This window comes from Prionailurus viverrinus, chromosome B2 (assembly GCF_022837055.1).
Source record: "Prionailurus viverrinus isolate Anna chromosome B2, UM_Priviv_1.0, whole genome shotgun sequence".
NCBI classification, from domain to species: Eukaryota; Metazoa; Chordata; class Mammalia; order Carnivora; family Felidae; genus Prionailurus; species Prionailurus viverrinus.
Window position 1 is genome coordinate 148827735 of NC_062565.1, and position 10697 is coordinate 148838431.

The window sequence follows — 10697 nt, forward strand, 5'->3', positions numbered from 1 at the left end:
GACCTGAGCCCAAGTCAGATGCTTAACCGACCGAGCCACCCAGGCGCCCCTCTCGACTGCCAGCTTGGATTAGATTTCACCAGTTTTTCTACTAACTGTCCGTTTTCTGTGCCAGGATCCCACCCCGGAACGCCCCATCGCACTTTGTTTTTGGTTTTGTGGTTTCCGTCCTTCCCAGAAACCATCTTTGGCCCCCCAGCCCCCCGGGGACGTTCTTCTGGTGGCCGTCTGGCAGCTTAGTGCTCTGGTGTTTCTGTAAGGTGCGGGCGCAGCTCTCGTGGGTTTTCACGGACCCCAAGAAGCAGGGCCTGAGGCCGCTCTCCCCTCCCTTACGCACACACGGCTCCTCTGGCAACGTGCGCTGAGGACACTTTTCCTTCCCTGTGGGGTTGCGTTGCCCCCTTCCTCAAAAACGTCTGACCGTGTGAGTGAGTCTGTTTCTGGTCTCTTCCTATTGTCTTACCAAAACCGCACACTCTCGATGAACTTTACGGGAAGTTTCGAAGGCAGGTGAGTGGAGTGCCTGCCTCTCGGTCCTTTCCACATACATTTCAAAACGACCTGGTCAGTTTCTAGAGAAAAAGCACCCCCAGGACTTCTGTGCCCACCAGAGAGGAGCTGGAGAGAAGAAGGGTGATACCGAGCGGTGTAAGTTATCCTTTCCTTCCGGGGCTTGGGGCTTCCAGAGCCAACTGCCATCGGGTTTAGAAAGAAAGCCGGAGGGCGTTGTGTGTGGAATACATATTGCCCATTAACACTGTCCACACTCGCGGCCACGACAGACTCTCAGGCTTCACGGTCTCAAGCAGCAAGCCCACTGCACGGCTCCCCGGTGTCTGTGCATCCCCACCATGGTGCCTCGCACACAGACTCAAACAAAGCCCACAGACCGTCGAAGTGAAAGCACGTGGTCCTTTCAGATGCTCAACTCCGAGGGGCGCCCGGGGGGCTCAGTCGGTTGAGCGTCCGGCTTCGGCTCGGGTCACGATCTCGCAGTTCGTGGGTTCGAGCCCCGCGTCGGGCTCCGTGCTGATGGCTCAGAGCCCGGAGCCTGCTTCCGATTCTGTGTCTCCCCCTCTCTCCGCCCCTCCCCTGCTCGTTCTGTCTCTCCGTCTCTCTCAAAAATAAATAAACATTAACAAAATTTAGAATCTGGCAACTCTTTCCAAGCGGACAGGCCCAAATTAAAGATGCCATCGAGTGCCGTTCAACAACTACTTGAACAAAAAGACTGATTTGTTATGATAGAGACTAGCATGTCCCTACGGACCTCATAACCAAACTAAGGCAGGCATACGCTTTAGAAAAATACGAAGACCTTTTTTTTTATTACAAATAACATAATTTCAACTTTCTCGTTGTTTTACTTGGAGAAACAAAGTAGCACTAATACTAAACGTCTTGTATATTCCTGACAGGTGAATAGATTCATGATTACTTAGAACCCGGAATCCAATTGTGTGAACTCTCTTCTTCCAAATAGAAATCAATGCTTTGTATTTGCTCAATGCAACACAAGGTACCATGGGCCCATTGCACAGAATTAAGATGAAAAACGCATACAACAAATGGTCGTGACATAATTGGGTAGTCAATAAGCAATTAAAAATAGTTACTGATGTGTCTCCCTCTCTCTCTGCCCTCCCCCCGCCCGCTCTCACTCTCTCTCCCAAAAATAAATAATAAAACATTAAAAAAATAAAAAAACAGTTACTGAATATTTGCTACATGCCAGAGAACACACAGAAGGGGGAAAAAAAGAGGTAAGTCTAGTTCAAGATGCTCACTCTTGTTAATAAGCAAAGAAAATGAAATATTTTTAAAAGCTTCAGTAAAAATCGGGGTGCCTGGGTGGCTCAGTCGGTGGAACATCTGACTCTTGCTTTCGGCTCAGGTCATGATCTCACTGTTCGAGGGATCGAGCCCCATGTCGGGCTCCACTCTAACAGTGCAGGGCCTGCTTGGGATTCTCTCTCCTTCTCTCTGCCCCTCCCCTGCATCCCTGCATGCACACACATTCTCTCTCTCTCTCTCTCTCTCCTCAAAAGAAAGAAATAAACTTGAAATTTTTTTTAAATTACCATACTGCTCAAAAACATCTATATATACAATGTAGTCCCCATCACAATTCTAATGGCATTTTTCACAGAAATAGAAAAACAATCCTACAATTTCTATAGAACCACAAAAAAACCCTGAATAGCCAAAACAATCCCGAGAAAGAACAAAGCTGGAGGCATTATTCTTTCTGATTTCAAATTACACTAGGTTAACATAAAATAAACAAAACTTCTAGAATGTCTAAAAGAAACGAAGAGAGTTTTATCTGAGCCCAAGTTAGGACAGCCTTCCAGGATACACCATCTTCACAAAGAAGAGAGCACTCTGGGAAAGGAACTTTTGGGGGAGGGTCATATACTTTGTTTACATTAAAAAGTGACAAATCAAAAACAAAGGACATTGCAGAAAGTTGCAGACCTTATCTTAACCTTCAGGTATATTCAGGGCCGTATGACTTTAATCTTATGAGAACCAGGGAAGTTGCTTCCTTTTTCTTATCTTTTGTGTTCAGAATGCTCCTTTTTGGTTATTTTCTTTAACAAAGCAGTGGTATCGTGTGTGCTTGGGGCAGAAATAGAGCCCATGCTTTGAGGTTTTGCCGAGTCATTCTGACCTTGGTAAATGTTAAAGTCCAGCTTTCCTGGGAGCCCAGGAGCAGAGTCCACAAACATGAAAAGTGGAAAACTTCTTTTATCAACTACAAAGCTATAATCAAACAGTGTGATACTGGCATTAAAATAGACACGTAGGCCAACGGAAAGAATCGAGGTCCCGGAAATAAACGTCCACATGTACAATCCACTCACATTTGACAAGGGAGCCAGGAAGACTCGACAGATAAAGGAGAGCGTCTGCAATAAATGCTGTCAGGAAAATGGATAACCGCGTGCAGAGGAAAGAAATTGGCCACCTACCTTACATAACTCATGAAAGTTAACTCGAAATGGATTAAAGACTTAAAGACTGAGTTCTGGAAAACTCCTGGAAGAAAACGGGGGCGGCGGGGGAAAGCAACTTAACATGGGTCTTGCCAATGATTTTTTTTTTGGCTAAGACATCAAAAGCATCAACCACAAAAATGAAAATTAATAAATGGGACTACATCAAACTGAGAAGCTTCTGCACAGCAAAAGAAACCAACAACAAGATGGAAAGACAGCCTACCAAAAGAGAGAAAATATCTGCAAATCACGTATCAGATAAGCGTTAGCATCTAAAATATGTAAAGAACTCCTGGGGCGCCTGGGTGGCGCAGTCGGTTAAGCGTCCGACTTCAGCCAGGTCACGATCTCGCGGTCCGTGAGTTCGAGCCCCGCGTCAGGCTCTGGGCTGATGGCTCGGAGCCTGGAGCCTGTTTCCGATTCTGTGTCTCCCTCTCTCTCTGCCCCTCCCCCATTCATGCTCTGTCTCTCTCTGTCCCAAAAATAAAATTAAAAAAAAAACGTTGAAAAAATAAAATATGTAAAGAACTCCTTTCACCCAACAGCAAAATAACAAACAATCCAATTTAAAAATGGGCAGAGCCCTGAACGCTGCAATAAACGGAAGAGTGCGTATATATTTTCGAGTTAGTGTTTTTGTTTTCTATACCATATGATTTCACTTCTATGTGAAATCTGAAAAACAAAACAAGCAAATGGAAAGGACTCATAAATACAGAGAACTGGTGGCTGCACGAAGGAAAAGGGGTGGGGGCGGAGGAGGGCATCAAGTACAAACTTCTAGCTCTAAAATAAATGAGTCACAGAGACGAAAAGTACAGCAGAGGGCATAGAGTCAATATCATTGCAACAACCTCCTCTGGTGGCTACACTCGCTGCGGTAAGCATTGAGTAATATATAGAACTGCCCAGTCACTGTGTTGAAACTCACATAACATTGCATGTCAACTGTTTACCTCGGTTTGAAAAAAAGACCTAGTAAGTGTTGTCAAAGAGGTGGAGAGAAGGGAACCCTTACGAACCGTTGGCGGGAGTGTGGCAAATTGGTGAAGCCACTGCAGAAAACAGTACGGAGATTCCTCAAAAAAATTAAACATAGAACTGCCATATGATCCAGAAATTCCGATTCTGGCTATAAATCCGAAAAAAACTGAAATTAGTGGGTCAGAGATATCTACACACCCATGCTCATTACAGCATTATTCACGTAGTCGAGATATGGAAACAGACTGAAAGTCAACAAATGAATGGAATGAATGATGGAGAGATATATACATGTAATAAAATATATAAATACACAATTTTTATATATGTCACACATCTGTATACACTCCATTATATATGTGTGTTATATATAATTATGTATTATATTACATTATATAATATGTACATTGTATATAAAAGTAAAACGTATGCATATATAACATATATTCTTTTATGTTCTATAGATGTGTATCTATGTGTCCATTTGGGTATATATATAATGAAATATTACTCAGCCATGAGGAAGAAGGAAATCCTGCCATTTGGGACAACGTGGATGAACTCGAGGGCATTATGCTAAGTAAAATAAGGCAGAGAGAGAAAGACAAATACTTTGTGGTCTCACGTATGTGTGGAATCTAGAAAAGCTCACGTCATAAGGAGAATGGAATGATGGCTACTGGGGTGGGGGTGGGGTGAAGGAAAAGGGGAGGTAAGGGTCAAAGGGGGCAAATGTACAGTTACAAGATGAGCAAGTTCTGGCTATAATGTACAATACGGTGATTACGGTTCATAACCCTGCATGATATCCTTGAGAGTGGTTGCGAGTAAATGCGACGTGTTGTCCCCACAAAAGAATGGTAATTCTGTGATGTGACAGATGGGGTAGCTGACTCCACAGTGGTGACCATTTCCCGGCATGTAAACGTACGTACGTATGCTTTAAAGTGACGGAATGTTAGATGTCAAATGTCTCTCTCAGTAAAGCTGGAGGGAAAAAAGAAGCTCTTCGCAGAACGGTCAAGGTCTCGGGCCCTGCACGACCCCAAACAGAGCAGAGACCTCCGTTGGCCGCAGTGTCGATGCCAAATGAACAAACCTTTTAGAATATTTGGTTTTTTTTGGAAAAGGAAGAGAGTTTTATCGGAGCCCAAGCGAGGACACCTGCCGGGGATACACAATCTTCACGAAGAAGAGAGTGAAGGAACGTGTGAGACAGGACTGTGTATGTTTTTGTGCCATCAAGAATTAGGAACCCTCAGCAGCAAGGCCATTCCAGAAAGCTGCAGAAAATTGATCTCACGCTTGCCGGACGGGCAAGGTCGCAGGCTTCCCGGCTTGGGAACCCAGGGAGATTTTTACTCTCTAGTTTGAAATGTTTCTTTGAGGCCACTTGCTAACAAAGCAGATGTCCGATGTGAGCTCGGGGCAGAAACAGAGCCCGCGCTTTGAAGTTTGCTTAAGTCGTTGTGACCTTGGTAAGAGCACAGCTTCGCTGGGATCCCGGGGGCAGGGCCCGCAAACATTAAGAGATGAACATTCCCCTTATCAGCAGATGTGAGGGCGCGAGGCCATTTACGGCAACGTGGCAAACGGCCAGCTGCTCAAACACGAGACACAGCACCTGGCAGGGGAGGAAGTCCAGAAGAACCTGGAGACAGAATTCTGGGTTAGAGGAAAGGGAGGGAGGACCTGCAAACTGCTCTCCAGTCAGAACCCAGAAAGGCCTCTGAGGGTGCGGGGGGCAGCCCAGAGTGAGCGCAGCCCGGCAGGGAGAGGAAAGGTGGGAACCGACGGGACCACCCCTAAGTCAGCACCTGGAAGAGACACCCGGCCTTGAAACTTACCAGCCCTCCTGCTCGGGGCCCGCTTCACCTCCACAGTCACAGTCGTAACTCACGGGCATTCAGTCCCAGCTTCCAGGTGTGTTACCTGTAGGCTCACTTCAACCTGAGCACCCCCCCCCACCCCCCGCACCTGCTCTCCTGTACACCTGGGCCTGGGAGCCCTGTCTTCTTCCCGCTCGGTCCTCTCCTTCTGTCCTGACTCCCTGGACTCCGGGCTCCGGGCTCCAGCCCTGTTCACCTCCTCCTCCCTCTGGAGACCCTCCACGGGGGTTCCCCTCATCCTCTGGATTCTGCTTCCACCCCCTGCTGACTCCCCAGGGTCTGTCTCCTCCCAGCACCCCGGGGCCACAGACTCAGCTCCGCCAGACGTCTCCCTCTGGATGTAATCCCCCAGAGACGGTAAGCTTCGTATGTCCCCAACTGAACTAACCTTTACCCTGTGTTCCCTGTCTTAGTGAAGGACAGCAGCATCTGAGTCGCCATCCAAGCCAGAAACCCGGGAGTCACCTCGGAATCTTGCACCCCTTGGTTTCCTCATCCAGTCCCTCCCACCGACTTAGACCCCTTGCATTTGGTCCCTCTTGTGTCCTCACTGCCACCCCCACGGCTCAGACTCACATCACCTCCAGCCTGGACTCCCACAGCAGTCTCCTCCTGGCATCCTTCTCTCCAGTCCCACCTCCCACAACACTTTTCTGAACAGTCCTGCTGGAGTGGTTTATTTTTTTTTTCAACGTTTATTTATTTTTGGGACAGAGAGAGACAGAGCATGAACGGGGGAGGGGCAGAGAGAGAGGGAGACACAGAATCGGAAACAGGTTCCAGGCTCTGAGCCATCAGCCCAGAGCCCGACGCGGGGCTCGAACTCCCGGACCGCGAGATCGTGACCTGGCCGAAGTTGGACGCTTAACCGACTGCGCCACCCAGGCGCCCCTGGAGTGGTTTATAAATGTTAAATGTGATCCCTTTCCTGCCTAAAGACCTTCAATGAGCTACCTTATTTGACTCCATCCTTTCATTTTCCAGAACCACCAGCCCCCAGTGTCAGGAGATACACACACACACACACACACACACACACGCACACACCCCACAGCCATCACCCCCACCAATGCCCACGCCAGTGCCTATCCACTTGCCGTTTCACTCACACGGCTCCATCTACCCAGAATCACCACTCCCCTCATGGGAACATGAGGTAAGGAATAACCCACAGAGTCGACTGGGCTTTTTGTCCCTTGTCCCTCATGGATAGCATGAATGACATCTGCGGGCTCATCTTTGTTCTCTCCTTACACCATCACGAATACCCCGCAGCCCCATGACAAATTATCGCATTCATTGCTTTACACAAAATATTAGATTGGGATGAAATTTCAATTCTAGAGAATACATTGAGAAATTTTAAATAATTCCCTGAGCTACAAAATAAGAATAATAACCGTAACCGACCTCATAGGATCACATGAGAATTAAAGAACACAGGCAAAGTGTATAGACCAGTGTCCCCTCTATGATGAGGGCTGAACAAGTGTCAGCATAACTGTCATTATGTAGCAACTGATAGAAAATAATACAACCAACACTTATGAATCCGCTTTCAATATTAAACTACATTAAGATCTGAGAATATTTGCTTCATGTTCTTCTTTTTTAAAAGAAAGAAAACACTACAGATACGGCTAAAATACTAAAGCCAGCCTGAGCCTTCCCGTTCCTCCCTCCTCTCTTCCCTACAGTTAATCGACATCCTAGAAGCAGTGAATTTCATACCAATGCATGTTTAATTATGTGTGCTTTTATTTTCTAATTATATTAATAGCACTACCATTGTGTGTACTCTCCCGAGACTTGCTTTTTTCAACCAACATTATGTTTTGTATATTTCGCCACGTGGACATATTTAGCGCGATTTCTCTTATCTGCTTGCAGTGTTCCACTTAAAGACTTGACCACCAGGACCATTCCTACCCGACTCAGAAACCATGGTGCTTCTTCTACAGTATCATTCAGTGAACATCAACAGATAAATATTTAGATGACAGATGATGATGATGATAGACATATAGATAGACAGACAGGACAGATAGAGAACAAGAAAGAATGAGAGACAGAGCAATCTCCTTGCGACACTTTAGGGCAAACACAGCAAATCAAGATAGACTAGGTTGAGCTACAATAACAACGTGACCCTAACATCCACTGCCTGACTGAATAAAGCTCACGAGGTAATCATGTTGCATATCCAAAATGGTGGGCTGTGTTTAAGAACTCGGTTCGCAGAGGATCCAGTGTCCCGGGAGCCTCACCACCTAGAATACAAGTCTTCACAGCTTCTGCCATAAATATCTCTTTCATAGTCTACACTCTGATTAACACTCTCTCTCTGCTCACTTATTTCTTTTCATAAAGCACAACACCATCCTCTCTAAAGCAGACAAATCCCACCCCGTCACTACACCCAGCTCAAATGCCAAGGTCCCCGCGGGATACACAGTGCTTTCTCCATCAGTCGAGAACCAGGATAATTACAAGGAAGTTACAAATGGCTACTTATACAAAGGGTAAGAAGTCCTTGCTCCGTAGCCTTACGGAGAAGGTTTTGCAAGGGTCCCCTACTAAGGAGCAGAGTGAAGTCCTGGCTGCATCAGGACAGAGCTCTCCTTCATCATCCTTGTCGCTGGTTTGGTCCCCTTTTGTCCCCTTGGGCGTCTGTGAAGTGGCCTTTGGGGAATACATTCTCTTAGGGGATATGCGGTTTCCTTCCTTCCTGCTCCTCTTTGTGGATGTTCAGGGAACCCAGCGGTTAAAGCTTTTGAGCAGCAACGGACTTACCTTGGGTTCCTGATCGCCTTTAATAGTAAAACTCCCTCAAAACTCGGTGCACATCCAACCTGTTTGCTTCCAGTCTGTTCCACGAGCCCACGACTCGCTTAGAGGTGCTCTCAGAGCCCTTTACTTCCTCATCCTCATGGCCCATCCCTAATTTACCTCCCACAGCCCAGAGGCTGTGGGGCTTTGGCGGAAAGGCCGCACCTGTAATTCATTCTTTACTTTCCGACATATAATCAGGCGGTGGCTCTTTCAAAATCTCACCTCTGACATCTGCAAATTCAAAGCCGCCCGTTTTCCCACACTGAGAAGTCACATTTCTGACCTCTGTATTCCCTTTTATTTCGTTTTACAAATAAGCCCGTCTTTCCAGAGTTCACCTTTCTTGTCGTGTGCGATCACAACCATCCCACGTTGGCCCAAACAAGTTACACGGCCCTCACGCAAGGAGGGCTGCAAGATGCTGGGGACACACAGGTATTGGGTGAGCTTTTTGCCAGATCACATCCCCCACCGTTCATGTCAACTCACACCTGCTCCAGCAGTGGGTAAGAATGTGCCCACCGGTGTCCTTGCACGCATTTATCAGGCTTTCTTTTTTGTTGCTGCTTTTCTTTTCACACGTCTGCCCCACAAACTGTCAACTCCCTAAGGATTGAGGCCACGTCTTCCTTTCCCCACTTCCAACAACTAGCCAACTGTCTGAAATAGACCCGTAATGTTGATCTAATGCATGTCGCTTGAATACATGAATGAATGCTAGGATAACTTACATTGCTTTCTTTTCTTTTCTTTTTTTACATCTATTGCTTTTCAATGAAAAGCTTACCAATCCAAAGGATACACACGACAAAGTGCCTGCTATCAGAGTTTGATCCCAGCTCTATTTTTTACCGTGTAGTTTAAGCAGATCAATTCACCACTTCCCATTTTCATTCTCTCCCCGGTATAATGGGAAATTTAGTGCCTACTTAATAAGATTCCAGTGAGCATATATAATCAATAGAAGGCAACTTGAACATAGGGAATTCAAAAACATTAGTAAAGTCCAATTTATTTCTGTATATGATAAACATCTGCTGTTTCAGCTGCCACCTTTTCGTCTCTAAAAGCAGAGTGAATCATGCCCCAGGAAGAGCTAATGGATTTAAACCTGTGGCAAGAACACCACCTGACATTGACCTCCTGGCCCACAGAAAGCAGACCCTGCCCATCCTGTTTCTCTCTCTCCCCAACCTCAAACTCTACTCTTCCAGGCTGGGATCAAATCCCTCATGTAACTCGACCCTTACGCAGATTTTCACAACAGCCCTGTATACGGTTGCCCAAAGAAATTGGGACTGGTACTGGGGCGCCTGGGGAGCTCAGTCGACTGAGCATCTGACTTCGGCTCAGGTCATGATCTCACAGTTCATGGGTTCGTGCCCCGCGTCAGGCTCTTTGCTGACAGCTCGGAGCCTGGAGCCTGCTTCGGGTTCTGTGTCTCCCTCTCTCTCTGCCCCTCCCCTGCTCGCGCTCTGTCTCTCAAAAAAATACATAAATAAACATTAAAAAAATGCTTTTCAAGAAACTGGACTTGTATTAACTCTAAGTGCTCAGGCCACATTATAGGCAAAGTGGGGGTCAAAAAAATCAAGTCACAACGTTGTCATGAAGATCACAATCAGTTGAGACGTGTGTGGTGCAAAGCCAGGCCGGGCTGGAATGTTTCAGAGCACTGCAACACTTACAATCAGTAAAGATGATTTAATTGAGTGAGTATTAACTACATGATCACTACATCTTATCAAATGTATGTCTATAAACTTGCACTGGCAAACAAGAAACATATTTGATCAAGCATAAGAGACTCTTAAAAACTGAGAACAAACTGAGGGTTGATGGGGGGTGGGAGGGAGGGGAGGGTGGGTGATGGGTATTGAGGAGGGCACCTTTTGGGATGAGCACTGGGTGTTGTATGGAAACCAATTTGACAATAAATTTCATATATTGAAAAAAAAAGAAAAAGAAAAAAATATGAATCAAAGATTTA